This window comes from Heterodontus francisci, chromosome 12 (assembly GCF_036365525.1).
Source record: "Heterodontus francisci isolate sHetFra1 chromosome 12, sHetFra1.hap1, whole genome shotgun sequence".
Lineage (NCBI taxonomy): Eukaryota > Metazoa > Chordata > Chondrichthyes > Heterodontiformes > Heterodontidae > Heterodontus > Heterodontus francisci.
In genome coordinates, this window is record NC_090382.1 from 78,143,911 (window position 1) to 78,160,535 (window position 16,625).

The window sequence follows — 16,625 nt, forward strand, 5'->3', positions numbered from 1 at the left end:
TGATATCACGTGGAGTAAATCGGATTGGCTGAAAACTGGCATCTGTGATGCTGGGTACCTTGGAAGAGGCCGAAATGGATCATCCACTCGGCACTTCTGGCTGAAGATGGATGCAAATGCTTCAGCTTTTCGTTTTGCATTGATGTGCTGGACTCCCGCATTGTTGAGGCTGGGGATATTTGTGGAGCCTCCTTCTCCTGTTCGTTGTTTAATTGTCCACCACCGTTTATGACTGGATGTGGCAGGACTGCATTTCTTAGATCTGATCTGTTGGTTGTGGGATTGCTTACCTCTGTCTATCGCATGCTGTTTCCACTGTTTGGCATACAAGTTGTCCTATGTTGTAGCTTCACCAGGCTGACACTTCATTTTTAGGTGTGCATGGTGCTGCTCCTGGCATGCCCTCCTGCACTCTTCTTTGAACCAGGGTTGGTCCCCCGGCTTGATGGTAATGGTAGGGTGGGGAATATGCCAGGCCATGAGGTTACAGTTTGTGGTTGAATACAATTTTGCTGCTGCTGATGGCCCACAGCACCTCATGGATGACCAGTTTTGAATTGCTAGATCTGTTGGAAATCTATCCCACTTAGCACGGTGGTAGTACCGCACAACACAGTGGGGGTATCCTCAATGTGAAGACAGGACTTTGTCTCCACAAGGACTGTGCAGTGGTCACTCCTACCAATACATTGAAGTCCCCCACCCAGAGTACATTCTGTGCCCTTGCTACCTTCAGTGCTTCTTCCAATGGGTGTTCAACATAGAAAAGCACTGATTCATCAGCTGAGGGGGGCACAGTAGGTGGTAATCAGCAGGAGTTTTCCTTGCCCATGTTTGACCTCTTGCCATTAGACTTCATTGGTCGAGAGTCAATGTTGAGGACTCCCAGGGCAACTCCCTCCCGGCTGTATACCACTGTACCACCACCTCTGGTGGATCTGTCCTGCCAGTGGGACAGGATATACCCAGGAATAGTGATGGTGTTGTCTGGGACATTGTCTGTAAGGTATGATTCCGTGAATATGACTATGTCAGGCTTTTCTAGGCAGTGGGACAGCTCTCTCAATTTTGGCACAAGCCCCCAGATGTTAGTAAGGAGGACTCTACAGGGTCAACAGGACTGGGTTTGCCGCGGTCGTTTCCAGTGCCTAGGTCAATGCTGGGTAGTTCGTCTGGTTTCATTCTTAGTAAGGTTGTAATGTAAAATTTGTATACCGTACTTGTTGTATTGTATGCAGTTCTGGTCTTCAGATGACAAAAGGAATATTGAATCATTGGAGAAAGTACAGATAAAATCTACAAGGATGTTACAAGAATTAAGAAGATACAACAAACAGACAAGAGCAGCTATGGCTCTTTGGAAAAGAGACTATGTGGAGACCTAATAGAGATCTTTAAAATTATGAAGGGGTTTGATTGAATGGATGTGGAGAAATTATTTGCACTTCTGGGTGAATCCAGAACAAGGAGTCATAAATATAAGATAACCACTAACAGATTAAATAAAGAATTTAGGGTGAATTTCTTTAAACTGTGATAAGAATTTGGAACTTGCTGCTGTATGGAGTAGTTGAAGCAGATAGCATTGATGCTTTTAAGGGAAAGCTTGATGCATACATGAGACAGAAATGAATAGAGACTAGTTGGGCCACATTGCCTGTTTCTATGCAATTCTATGTATGACGCACAGCAATTAAGGTAGCTGCTTGAAAAATATTAAAAGTATAATAAAAAAACATAATTTTAAGGATGTGGGACTAAACTGTTCAGTAGGTTTAATCTGATTCCCTGATGGTTTGTTAGTAAATCTAAACTCAAGTTTTATAGTAGTGTGGTTTGCAGGTTCAGCCATGTTTATGGCCAGCTGTGTCCTTATTGAACTATACCAGATTCTTCAGAAGTTTGATGACGAATTGTCATTTGATTTTTGGTAGTTTTTATCTTTAAAATATTGTTGGTGAATTTTGTGTGCTTTCGGGCGAAGGATATCATAGGTGGGAGACTGAACCCTTTTATACTTTTGTTGCCAGCATTATGCATTCCCAGGTCACTTATTGTCTTACTTCCTACAAAATGAAGCTTCCTTAATGTGCCCAACAATATGGCTTAGTCCCAGTCTGCTGAGTGCCAAATAGCATCTCCATTACCCATACTAACATTCTTCTAGCTCCTTCAAGACAAATTGTGCTAAATTGCCAAGTGTTGTTTTCTGACTAAGAATTGGGGTGAGACAACCAAAATTCACTTTAGGATCTTTATGGCCAATATACAGAAGATAGTTAGGTCCCTAAGGTGGATAGGATGCCAAATCATTGCATCATCCCAACCTTCTTCAGCTCCATAGGGAGACAAAGAACATAAAATTAACTAAATTTCATAGAACTATTACTGTGTTTTCTAACCTGTAATCCCACTTGAACCTGACCAATTTTGTTCTCAATGTCCGCCTGTCTGTGATAACAGTTTAAGTTGAATAACTTGATAAGACCTGGATATCTAACTCTCTTTAGCTTCCTTTCTCCAATATGAACAAGTCCAGTTCTGTTTGTTCATCTTTGTAAGTTTGTAACTTTGCATTTGAAGTCCTGAAATCATCCTCATTGCTTTTCTGTGAATCATCTCCAATCATCTCCAATGAAATAATGTCCTTTGAAGGCATATAGTTGCTCACAATGTTATTATTATTGAGAATTGCTTCAGTGAGCAATTGATTATCACATCCAAATCTTGTTGACTTTCCACCTTTATTGCTTTGCATTTATATCCATATTAATTACCATTCACCATTACTTAGACCACTTGCTGAATTTATCCAAGTTCTTTGAATACTGTCACGTTTCTTGCATGGTCAAGTTTCTTAGTTTCACTGAAAATTTCATAAATAGATTAATGCTCCTCTATACAACTTATAAATAATATAAACAGCTGGGAGCCATGAATAGATTCCCTCTTGTCACTGTTCCCCAGACATCACCATGCGCAAACACTGGGGTTGATCTCTAACAATGTGCCACAGATGGCACATTAATTGAAGGAGTCCACTCCTAGCATCTATGGTACCCAGATGGATGGATTTGAGCATTACAATCCACCCGAGAGATTGTGGCAGCTCCAAGCCAATCTTCAGCAGAAGCCTCCTGACAGAAATGTTAAGGACAGCCTTAGCTCCTGCCATTAATGTTCAAGACTGCTTTAAATAAACAAAAGCAAAATACTGCAGATGCTGAAAAGCTTAAACAAAAACAGAAAATGCTGGAAATATTCAGCAGGTCAGGCAGCATCTGTGGAGAAAAAAACAGAGTTAACGTTTTAGGTCTGTGACCTTGCACCAGAACTGGGAAAAGTTAGAAATGTAATACGTTTTCAGCAAGTGAAAGAAGGGAAGGGGAGAAAAGAACAAAAGGAAAGGTCTGTGATAGGGTGGAGGGCAGGACAGATTAAGGGCTGGATTTTATATTGACTATGTGCCAGAAGGTGGGGAACAATTCCGCCTTGGCCCTCTATCGAACCCCCAGCTGAATTCAACAGCGGGTAGGCAATTAACTGCCATCAGGGATGAAATCCTTTTAAGAGACAAAATCCCGCCTCCAAGAGCTGCTGGCAAACTGGAGAGCCGGCAGCTCACAATACCTGCAGCTCCACTGGAAGTGGTGATCACTGCCGATACTACAGTTGGCCTGGAGCAGCACCGATGGAGGGGACCCCAGGATCAAGGTAATTGGGGTTGGGGTCACTGGAGCCAGTCAGGCAGGTGCCAGCAAGGGGGTGGGGCGTGGTTGGTGAAGGCTGTGAAGGTTATGGCAGGCCTTGCCGCGAGGGTGGCTCCCACCACTGGGGGGTGCCGTCCAGGACCCATGGATTGCCCCGAAACGAGGAACCCCCTAGCACGGTAGGAAGTGGTCAGGTTTCACCTGGCGGTGTCTTCATGCAGTGGCAGGTCCCTCTGATGTTGGCTAAATGCCAGCAGAGGCAGGAAGCAGCCCTTAAGTAGCTCTGCCACATAAGTGGCTTAATTGGCCTCCTACAGACTTCCCACCTGCCATGGTGCCCACCGCAGGCAAAATGGCCTGGGGGGCAAGACAATGTCAGGCACGCCACCCTTTGCCACCCCAATGCATCTTGTGTGCCCCACCCACATCCCAGCCCTTCTTCAAGAGTGAGATAAAATTCAGGCCTAAATTGCAACATGTTTCATGGAACAAAGCCAAAAGGAGTGGTAATGGAACAAGTGAAGAAATAAAAGATGTGTCTGGAAGAGGTGTAAATGGCAGGATAGCAGCCACCTGAACACAAAGGAAAGGTATTAAGAAAGAAACAAGTGAGGGAAAAAAGCATAAAAAACACGAAAAAAGAAAAAAAATTGTGGACTGAGGTTATGATCTTAAATTATTGAACTCAATGTTGAGTGCAGAGGGCTGTAAAGTGCCCAGTCGAAAAATCAGGTCCTGTTCCTCAAGTTTGCACTGATCTTCATTGGAACACTGTAGCAGGCCAAGGACAGAAAGGTCAAAGTGGGAACATAGTAAAAAATTGAAATGACAAGCGACAGGGAGCTCAGAGTTGCTCTTGCAGACTGAATGGAGGTGTTTCGCAAAATGGTCAAACAGTCTACGTTTAGTTTCCCCAATGCAAAGGAGACAATATGGTGAGGATTGAATACAATATACTAAATTTAAAGAAGTACAAGTAAATCTCTTTTTCACTTGGAAGGAGTGTTTGGAGCCTTGTATGGTGAGAAGGGAGAAGGTAAAAGAGCCTTTGCTTCATTCAGCACTTTAACAGAAAACCTTTTATCTTCCTTTCTGGTGTGAATGATCACAAGCTTCAACAATTCATGGGTACTGTTACGATTAGGTGAGGAGGGGTCTCAAGGCTCCCCTCTTGACCTACTCCTTGTTTGACTGCAACAGGGTTTATTCCTTTCAAAACTGTGAATGTGCTTACCACTTCAGTGAGTGTTTTACCTTTTACCTTTGCTGTGATCATAAAAGATGTTACGACTGAAGCCGTAAGAGTGCACTGCTTTTCCAGTTCCACTTCTCCACAGGTCATAACATATATTAAAATTTTTTCCTAGTTGCCAATACGGTCAATCATAGACTCTATTTTTATCCCAAAAATAAAACACACTAACCAGGTTTCTTTAATAAACTAAATTATCAGTTTATTATAAAACAAGTCTTAACCAGTAATGAAGCAAAGCATTAACACACAGATTGAAATATGAAAGTTCCCTTTTTACCTGAGCCCCTCATACACACACATACACTGCTTAACCGAAATATGAAGAGACTTTCTCTTTAGAGCTCTATACAAAAAAAACAGGCAAAAAAGAATACTTTGGGCAAATACTTGCTAATTCTTGAAGAAAAAAGAGAAGATATGGAAAGATGTCACGTGTCCTGTTTTCCCGGTTTGGCATCCCAAATCTGCGTAGACGGCTATCACCGAGATCTTCCCAGAACAGTTCATTTCAGGCGACGTTGAAGATCAGTTTGGGCAGGCTTTCCAGGAGAAATGCAGAAACAGGGGTTTCAGTCTGTTTCTTATACCTGCTTCTCAGGGTTTCTTAAACAGATGGAAAAACTAGCAGGCTTTTTCAAAGAGCTGGAACAGGCTGAGTTGGAGTTTTTCCTTGGCAGGTTGATCTTTTAACTCCAATTCAAAACTCTGTCCACACCCCAACTGCCTGTCAAAAGCAAAACCAAAAATATTTCAGGAGTCAAACCTCCTGACCCCTATAAATCTTGACCTGTCCATCTTCCCCAAATCAAAAAACCCTCTGCTGAGTATTTATCTGAAAACAGATGCCTTCCAGTAACTGTTGCTTACAAGCCAAGTCCAACAGACCTTCTGATGACCTCTTTTTTTTTTAAAAACCACAAAGTCCAGCATGTATGGAATCCTTTCTTCAGTTTGAAAACACAAGTTCTCAAAATTTAACAAAAAAAGGAAGCACTCGTAACAAAGAAACAATTGGACAGATTTCTTGACTTTAAACATGTAAGAGGTGAGTTTATTGTACTTAAAAAATCTAAGCCCGATCCAGATAAAATAATAAAACTACACTACACTTTCACTCACACGCACACATACGAGAATCACACACATAAACAGGTTAGAGTGTGATGAGGGATAGTTGAGTTGGATTACAGTCCAGAACAAATAAAAATAATATACAGTCTGTGGGATCTGGTAATTTTGTTGTCTTCTGGCTGATGTTGTGATCTTGAAGTCTCTGGCTCTTAGAAGTACACTTTGTGGCTGGCCCATCTGGTTCAGGTTTTTCGTGGAGACAGAGTTGTCGATGGCTTTCTTCCCTGGGGTCTCTATCTGTAGCAATGGTAGATTTGGATGTTCCATAGTTACAGACAGAGTTCAAAACTTGCAGTATCTCTGGAGAAAAAGAGAGAGGGACAGAGGGACAGCCCCACTGAGGTCTTGTTTGGTGAGTACTCAAAGCCTGTCTGCTTCAAAGTCTCAGAAGTTTTTCCTTCTGCAAAAGACTACTAGTTTCTCACAGATGGTGAGGCAGTCACATGACTGTTTAGTGTCCTCATTTGCATTTTAATTAGATTCAAGTCTAGGAATTCTCAATCTCTCTCAGGTCTCATTGTTTCATTGTTCACCCCCGGAGATACGTCTCCACTGTTAATGTTCCAAGATAGCTTCAAATGTTTTGCCATTAGAAGTGAAACTGTTAGCTGATTCCAAATTCATGAGGCATTGTCATGGATGGGACCTCATTAGACATGCGTCTCCAATTTGATATCCTGGAATGTGAGGTATTTCAATGCAAATTGTAGTGGCCATCTTGGCTGCCAGCTTTTAAAAGTTAAGTGTAGGATCCCAGCTTTCTTTTTTAAAAGTTTAATGTAGGTTTCCAACCAATGAATTAAAAATCCTCATTTCACACAGCATGTTTTCTTGACAGTACCAACACCCCTCTGGATCCTTCTTCCCTTTCCCTTCCCTCTGACCCCATCTCTTCTTCAAATCTCACCCCTTGCTGTGTATTCATGATACCCTCTGACCTTCCCCTCTTTGACTCTGAATGGTCTGTCCTCAGCAAAGGCCTCAGCTTCATCCCCTTATGCCCCACATCAATGAATTTTGAACTCAGCATAACGCTGAGATCTTCTTCCCTCTCCTCCTCCTCTGCACCCACTTCTTTGTTCAGGAGTCCTCCCCGCACTCAGCAGACCCTTCTACTCATCTCCAATATTCTCTTTCCACCCAGAACCCTCCCTCAGGCCTCTTACCCTCCCTTGATCTTTTCATTGAGAACTGCCACCATGACATCAGCAGTCTCAATGTCTCTGCTCCCCTCACTCACTCTAACCCAATGTTCCTCTGAACTTGCAGAACTCCGTTCTCTCAGGTCCAACCCTAAAATCATCATCAAACCTGCTGACAAGGGTGGTGCCATTGTTGTCTGGCATACCAAGCTCTACCTAACAGAAGCCAAACACAAACTCTCTGACAAACACTACCTCCCCCTGAGCTATGACTCCACTACTGAATATCAAGCTATTGAATCCAAGACTGTGAATTATTCCATCTTCGCTCGAAATCTTCCCTCCATGGCCTCCAACCCCATAATTCCCCAATTCCATACAGCCCGCTTCTACCTCCTTCCCAAAATCCACAAACAGAACTGCCCTGGTAGACCTATTGTTTCAGCGTGTTCCTGCCACACTGAAATGATTTCTTCCCATCTCAATTCTATGTCTTCTCCCCTTGTCCAGTCTCCTACAACTGTGACTCTTCCAATGTGATCCGTCGCTTCAACATTTTCCAGTTTCCTGGCCCTCACCCTCTCCCATTCACCATGGACATCCAATCCTTCAGCACCTCCATCCCCACCAGGATGGTCTGAGAGCTTTCCACTTCTTACGTGAATCAAGGCCCAACCAGCCCACATCCACCACCACGCTCCTCCGTCTGGCTGAAGTTGTTCTCACATTGAACAACTCCTCCTTCAACTCCATTCACTTCCTCCAAATAAAAGGTGTTGCATGGGTAGCGGCATGGGTCCTAGCTATGCCTGCCTTTTTGTGGAATATGTGGAACGTTCTTTGTTCCAGTCCTACTCATGCCCTTTCCCTCACCTGTTCTCCCAGTACATTGATGAATATATCAGTGCTGCTACCTACTCTTGCCCTGAACTGGAAAATTTCATTGACTTTTGTTTCCAAATTTCACCCTTCTCTCACCTTCACATGGTCCATCTCCTACTCTTTCCTTCCCTTCTTTGACTTCTCTGTCTCCATTTCTGGGGATGGGTTATCAGCCAATATTCAAGATAAGCACACAGACTCCCACAACTACCTGGACGACACTTCCTCACACCCCACTTCCATTCTCCCAGTTTCTCTGGCTCTGTCGCATCTGTTTGCAACCTTCCATACTAGCCCTGCCGATATGTCTTCCTTTTTCCACAACAGAGGATTCCATCCCACCGTGATTGATAGGGCTCTCAATTCTATCCGATCTATTTCACGCACTTCTGCTCTCTCCTTTCCCCTCCCTCCCAGAACCATGATAAGGTTCACCTTGTCCTTACCTTCTACCCCACCAGGCTTCGTATTCAAGGGATCAACCTTTGCCATTTCCGTCACCTCCAGTGTGATGCCACCACCAAACACATCTTCCCCTCCCCTTTCAGCATTCCAAAGGGACCGTTCCCTCCATGACACCCTGGTCCACTCCTCAGTCACACCCAACATCTCCCTCCTTTCCTACGGCACCTTTCCATGCAAGCAAAAGAGATGCAACACCTGCCCTTTTACTTCCTCCCTTCCCACCATCCAGGGCCCCAAACACTCCTTCCATGTGAAACAGCAATTTACTTGTACTTCTTTCAATTTAGTATACTGCATTCGCCGCTCACGATGTGGTCTCCTCTACATTGGGGAGACTAAAAACAGACTGAATGACTGCTTTGCAGAACACCTCCATTCAGTCTACAAGTGTGAACCTGAGCTTCCTGTTGCTATTCATTTCAATTCTCTACCTTGCTCCAACTCTGACTTTTCTGTCCTTGGCCTGCTATAGTGTTCCAATGAAGCTCAACACAAACTCGAGGAACAGCACCCCATCTTTTGACTGGGCACTTTACAGCCTTCTGGACTCAACATTGAGTTCAAAAATTTAAGATCATAATCTCTGCCCCCCTTTTTTATCTTTTCTTGTGATTTTTTTTGTTGGCTTGTTTTTTTTTCCCCTTTTGTTTCTTACTTAATCCTTTACTTTGAATTCAGGTGGCTGCTATCCTGTCATTCACACCTCACCCAGACACAGCTTTTGTTTCTTCACTTGTCCCTTTACCACTCCCTTTGGCTTTATACCATGAAACCTTTAGTCATTTAATCTCTCTCACCCTCCATCCTAACACAGACCTTCCATTTTGTTCTTCTTACCCCCTCTCCCCTTTCATGTGCTCCAAACTTATTACATTTCTAACTTTTCTCAGTTCTGATGAAATGTCGCAGACCTGAAATGTTAACTCTGTTTTTCTCTCCACTGATGCTGCCTGACCTGCTAAGTATTTCCAGCATTTTTTGTTTTTGTTACTACATTAAAGAAGCTTTGCAAGGGCCAAAAGAGAAAGGACGGTTTCCTCCAACTTCAATAGGTTACAGAAAATCATCTCTCAAGGCTTCATTAATCTGATTGATACCATTGGGTCTAATTTCCTGCTGATCAGTGGTTGCACAGAGCCAGTGGTTAATGCTAACAGCATGGACATTTTAGTCACTTTTTAAACTTACCTGCAATTAAGCCAATCATGTAGACATTCTCTAAACATTTAATGTTTAACTGGTGGCTCAAAAATTCTGCACGTGCATGTAACTACACATTGGAGTTCCAGTCAAGCAGCGTAAACAGTGAACTGTCTGGCATACTGCAGCTACTGATAATTGAAGTATAAATGCAGCCTAAGAAAACAAAAGATCACTATCATACTGCACAAGGTTTGTAATTTGGAAGAGGTTGATGGTCCAAACTCTGGTAATCTGCTCCAGCCAGAGGAAACTGCTTGGTTTAATTAATATTTTAATAAGACGATGACTGAAATGAGGAACAGTGGATTAAAAACTGGAAGCATGCAGAGATTTTTCTGCTGATTCCTTAGCTGTCCTGTATTCTTTGATTTCTTTGCTGTATTTGCATATCAAAGCAGCTGCTTAGATAAAGAAACCCAGATGCACAGTCATCTGTACTCAGTCCACAGTGAACGACAACCTCATTTCACACCAGATTGTTTTTTGACTGGAAACATTTAGGCAGATTGTAGTTTTAGATAAGGAAGCAAAAATTGTTGGAAATACACAGCAGGTCCAGCAACATCTGAAAAGACAAAAGACAGGTTAACTTGCATTTGCACTTTTTCTTTTTAGGACCTATTCAGTGACCTGAGCACTCGCAATGTTTGCAATCATGGGCATGCAGCGGTTGACTTTCTGATCATAAATGTTATCTTTACTTGTCGACATTGGTGCTGTTAAACAATAAAAAATTGAAATTTAAAGTAAATTTTTTTCCTTCAAATCCCCTCTAAACCTCCTGCCCTTTACCTTAAATCTATGCCCTTTGGTTATTGACCCCTCCACTAAGGGAAAAAGTTTCTTCCTACCTAACCTATCAATGCCCCTCATAATTTTGTATACCCCAATCATGTCCCCCTTCAGCCTTCTCTGCTCGAAGGAAAACAACCCTAGCCTCTTCAGTTTCTCTTCATAGCTGAAATGCTCCAGCCCAGGCAACATCCTGGTGAATCTCCTTTGCACCCTCTCCAGGGCAACCACATCCTTCCTATAGTGTGGTGCCCAGAACTGTACACAGTACTCCAGCTGTGGCCTAACTAGCGTTTTATACAGCTCCATCATAACCTCCCTGCTGTTGTATTCTATGCCTCAGCTAATAAAGGCATGTATCCCATATGCCTTCCTACCCACCTTATCTACCTGTGCTGCTGCCTTCAGTGATCTATGGACAAGTACACCAAGGTCCCTCTGACCCTCTGTACGTCCTAGGGTCCTACCATCCATTGTATATTCCCTTGCTTTGTTAGTCCTCCCAAATGTATCACCTCACACTTCTCAGGATTAAATTCCATTTGTCACTGCTCCGCCCATCTTATCAGACCATCTATATTGTCCTGTAATCTAAGGCTTTCCTCCTCACTATTTATAACACCACCAATTTTCGTGTCATCTGTGAACGTACCGATCATATCTCCTATATTCACGTCTAAATCATTAATGTACACTACAAACAGCAAGGGTCCCAGCACCAATCCCTGTGGTACACCACTGGTCGCAGGCTTCCAATTGCAAAAACAACCCTCGACCGTCACCCTCTGCTTCTTGTCACTATGCCAATTTTGGATCCAATTTGCCAATCTCCCAGGCGGGACCTTATCAAAAGCCTTAGTGAAGTCCATGTAGACTACATCAACTGCTTTACCCTCATCTACACATCTAGTCACCTCCTCGGAAAATTCAATCAAGTTAGTTAGACACGATCTCCCCCTAACAAAGCCTGCTGACTATCCCTGATTAATCCCTGCCTCTCCAAGTGGAGATTAATCCTGTCCCTCAGAATTTTTTTCAATAGTCTCCCAACCACTGATGTTAGACTCACCGGCCTGTAATTACCTTGTTTATCCCTGCTACCCTTCTTGAATAATGGTACCACATTCGCTGTCCTCCAATTCTCAGGGACCTCTCCTGTGGCCAGAGAGGATTTGAAAATTTGTGTCAGAGCCCCTGTTATCTCTTCCCTTGCCTTCACATAACAGCCTGGGATAGATCTCATCTGGGCCTGGGGATTAATCCACTTTTAAGCCCACTAAAACAGCTCCCTTTCAATACTAATATGTTGAAGTATATCACAATCCCCCTCCCTGATCTCTACACCTACATCGTCCTTCTCCATACTGAACACAGATGAAAAGTATTCATTTAAAACCTCACCTGTGTCCTCCGGCTCCACCTACAGATTGCCACTTTGGTGCCTCGTGAGCCCTACTCTTTCCCTGGTTATCCTCTTGCCCTTAATATACTTACAAAATGCCTTAGGATTTTCCTTTATCTTGCCCACCAGTGTTTTTTCATGTCCCCTCTTCGCTCTCCTAATTACTTTTTTAAGTACCCCTCTACACTTTCTATACTCCCCTAGTGCCTCCACTGTTTTCAGCACTCTGAATCTGCCATAAGCCTCCTTTTTTTCCTGATCCAATCCTCTATATCCCTTGACATCCAGGGTTCCCTGGACTTGTTGATCCTCCCCTTCACCTTAACGGGTACATGTTAGCTCTGAACTCTCACTATTTCCTCTTTGAATGACTCCCGCTGGTCTGATGTAGACTTTCCTGCAAGTAGCTGCTCCCTGTCCACTTTGGCCAGATCCTGTTTTATCATATTGAAATCAGCCTTCCTCCAATTCAGTACCTTTATTTCCGGTCCATCTTTGTCCTTTTCCATAACTACCTTAAATCTTACAGTGTTATGGTCACTATCCCCGAAAAGCTCCCCCACTGACACTTCTACCACTTGTCCGGCTTCATTCCCTAGGATTAGGTCCAGTACTGTCCCTTCTCTTGTAGGACTTTCTACCTACTGGCTCAAAAAGCTCTCCTGTATGCATTTTAAGAATTCCTCCCCCTTTAAGCCTTTTGCACTAAGACTATCCCAGTTGATATTGGGGAAGTTGAAATTCCCTACTATTATTACCCTATTATCTTTACACCTCTCTGAGATTTGCCTACATATCTGCTCCTCTATCTCTCCCTGACTGTTTGGAGGCCTGTAGTACACTCCCAGCCAAGTGATTTCCCCCTTCTTGTTTTTAAGTTCTACCCAAATGGCCTCATTTGAGGAACCTTCTATGATTTCATCCCTCCTTACTGCAGTAATTGACTCCTTGATCAACAGTGCAATGCCACCTCCTCTTTTACCCCCACCTCTGTATTGCCTGAAGATTCTATACCCTGGAATGAGCTGCCAGTCCTGCCCTTCCCTCAACCATCTCTCTGTGATAGCAATAATATCATAATCCCATGTGTTAATCAACGCCTTCAATTCATTTGTTTTACTAGTAAGATTCCTTGCATTAAAATAGATGCAATCCAACCTTGCACTTTTCACTTGTGCCTTAACAGGGCTGTATTTGGTCTGCCTTCCAGACTGACTCAGTTTCTCTTTTATATTTGATTGTGCATCACTGTATCTCCACTCTGTATCCCATCCCCCTGCCAAATTAATTTAACCACCCCTCCACCCCCCAACAACACTAGCAAACCTCCCAGCAAGGATGTTGGTCCTGTTCTGGTTCAGGTGCAACCCGTCCAACTTGTACATGTCCCACCTTTGCCAGAAACAGACCTAGTGATCCAGGAAACTAAAGCCCTCCCTCCTGCACTATCTCCTCAGCAACATATTCATCTGCTCTATCCTCCTATTCCTATATTCACAAGCACGTGGCACCGGGAGTAATCCAGAGATTACAACCTTTTTTTTTTAGAATATTACAGCGCAGTACAGGCCCTTCGGCCCTCGATGTTGCGCCGATCATCTGACCTACACTATTCCATTTACATCCATATGTCTATCCAATGACCACTTAAATGCCCTTAAAGTTGGCGAGTCTACTACTGTTGCAGGCAGGGCGTTCCACGCCCCTACTACTCTCTGCGTAAAGAAACTACCTCTGACATCTGTCCTATATCTTTCACCCCTCAACTTAAAGCTATGTCCCCTCGTGTTTGCCATCCTCATCCGAGGAAAAAGACTCTCACTATCCACCCTATCTAACCCTCTGATTATCTTGTATGTCTCTATTAAGTCACCTCTCCTCCTCCTTCTCTCTAACGAAAACAACCCCAAGTCCCTCAGCCTTTCCTCGTAAGACCTTCCTTCCATACCAGGCAACATCCTAGTAAATCTCCTCTGCACCCTTTCCAAAGCTTCGACATCCTTCCTATAATGCGGTGACCAGAATTGCACGCAATACTCCAGGTGCGGCCTCACCAGAGTTTTGTACAGCTGCATCATGACCCCGTGGCTCCGAAACTCGATCCCCCTACCAATAAAGGCCAACACACCATATGCCTTCTTAACAGCCCTATTAACCTGGGTAGCAACTTTCAGGGATCTATGTACCTGGATACCAAGATCTCTCTGCTCATCTACACTACCAAGAATCTTCCCATTAGCCCAGTACTCTGCATTGCTGTTACTCCTTCCAAAGTGAATCACCTCACACTTCTCCGCATTAAACTCCATTTGCCATCTCTCAGCCCAGCTCTGCAGCCTATCTATGTCCCTCTGTACCCTACAACACCCTTCGACACTATCCACAACTCCACCGACCTTCGTGTCATCCGCAAATTTACTAACCCACCCTTCTACACCCTCATCCAGGTCGTTTATAAAAATGACAAACAGCAGTGGCCCCAAAACAGAACCTTGCGGTACACCACTAGTAACTAAACTCCAGGATGAACATTTGCCATCAACCACCACCCTCTGTCTTCTTTCAGCTAGCCAATTTCTGATCCAAAGCTCTAAATCACCTTCAACCCCATACTTCCGTATTTTCTGCAATAGCCTACCGTGGGGAACCTTATCAAACGCCTTACTGAAATCCATATACACCACATCCACGGCTTTACCCTCATCCACCTGTTTGGTCACCTTCTCGAAAAACTCAATAAGGTTTGTGAGGCACGACCTACCTTTCACAAAACCGTGCTGACTATCGCAAATGAACTTATTCTTTTCAAGATGATTATAAATCCTGTCTCTTATAACCTTTTCCAACATTTTACCCACAACCGAAGTAAGGCTCACAGGTCTATAATTACCAGGGCTGTCTCTACTCCCCTTCTTGAACAAGGGGACAACATTTGCTATCCTCCAGTCCTCCGGCACTACTCCTGTCGACAATGACGACTTAAAGATCAACAACAACGGCTCTGCAATCTCCTCCCTGGCTTCCCAGAGAATCCTAGGATAAATCCCATCTGGCCCAGGGGACTTATCTATTTTCACTCTTTCCAAAATTGCTAACACCTCCTCCTTGTGAATCTCAATCCCATCTAGCCTAGTAGGCTGTATCTCAGTAATCTCCTCGGCAACATTTTCTTTTTCTACTGTAAATACTGACGAAAAATATTCATTTAACGCTTCCCCTATCTCCTCTGATTCCGCACACAACTTCCCACTACTATCCTTGATTGGCCCTGTTCTAACTCTTATCATTCGTTTATTCCTGATATACCTATAGAAAGCCTTAGGGTTTTCTTTGATCCTATCCGCCAATGACTTCTCGTGTCCTCTCCTTGCTCTTCTTAGCCCTCCCTTTAGATCCTTCCTGGCTAGCTTGTAACTCTCAAGCGCCCTAACTGAGCCTTCACGTCTCATCCTAACATAAGCCGCCCTCTTCCTCTTGACAAGCGCTTCAACTTCTTGAGTAAACCACGGCTCCCTCGCTCGACAACTTCCTCCCTGCCTGACAGGTACATACTTATCAAGGACACGCATTAGCTGCTCCTTGAATAAGCTCCACATTTCGTTTGTGCCCATCCCCTGCAGTTTCCTTCCCCATCCTACACATCCTAAATCTTGCCTAATCGCGTCATAATTTCCTTTCCCCCAGCTATAATTCTTGCCCTGCGGTATATACCTGTCCCTGCCCATCGCTAAGGTAAACCTAACCGAATTGTGATCACTATCGCCAAAGTGCTCACCTACATCTAAATCGAACACCTGGCCGGGTTCATTACCCAGTACCAAATCCAATGTGGCATCGCCCCTGGTTGGCCTGTCCACATACTGTGTCAGAAAACCCTCCTGCACACACTGGACAAAAACAGACCCATCTAAAGTACTCGAACTATAGTATTTCCAGTCAATATTTGGAAAGTTAAAGTCCCCCATAACCACTACCCTGTTACTCTCGCTCCTGTCGAGAATCATCTTCGCTATCCTTTCCTCTACATCTCTGGAACTATTCGGAGGTCTATAGAAAACTCCCAACAGGGTGACCTCTCCTCTCCTGTTTCTAACCTCGGCCCATACTACCTCAGTAGACGAGTCCTCAAACGTCCTTTCTGCCGCTGTAATACTTTCCTTGATTAACAATGCCACACCCCCCCCCTCTTTTACCCTCTTCTCTGTTCTTTCTGAAACATCTAAATCCCGGAACCTGCAACATCCATTCCTGCCCCTGCTCTACCCATGTCTCTGAAATGGCCACAACATCAGGATCCCAGGTACCAACCCATGCTGCAAGCTCACCCACCTTATTCCGGATGCTCCTGGCGTTGAAGTAGACACACTTTAAACCAAGTTCTTGCTTGCCAGTGCCCTCTTGCGTCCCTGTAACCTTATCCCCTACCTCACTACTCTCAACAGCCTGTACACTGGAACTACAATTTAGGTTCCCATTCCCCTGCTGATTTAGTTTAAACCCCCCCGAAGAGCACTAACAAATCTCCCCCCCAGGATATTGGTACCCCTCTGGTTCAGGTGAAGACCATCCTGTTTGTAGAGGTCCCACCTACCCCAGAAAGAGCCCCAATTATCCAGGAAATCAAAACCCTCCCTCCTACACCA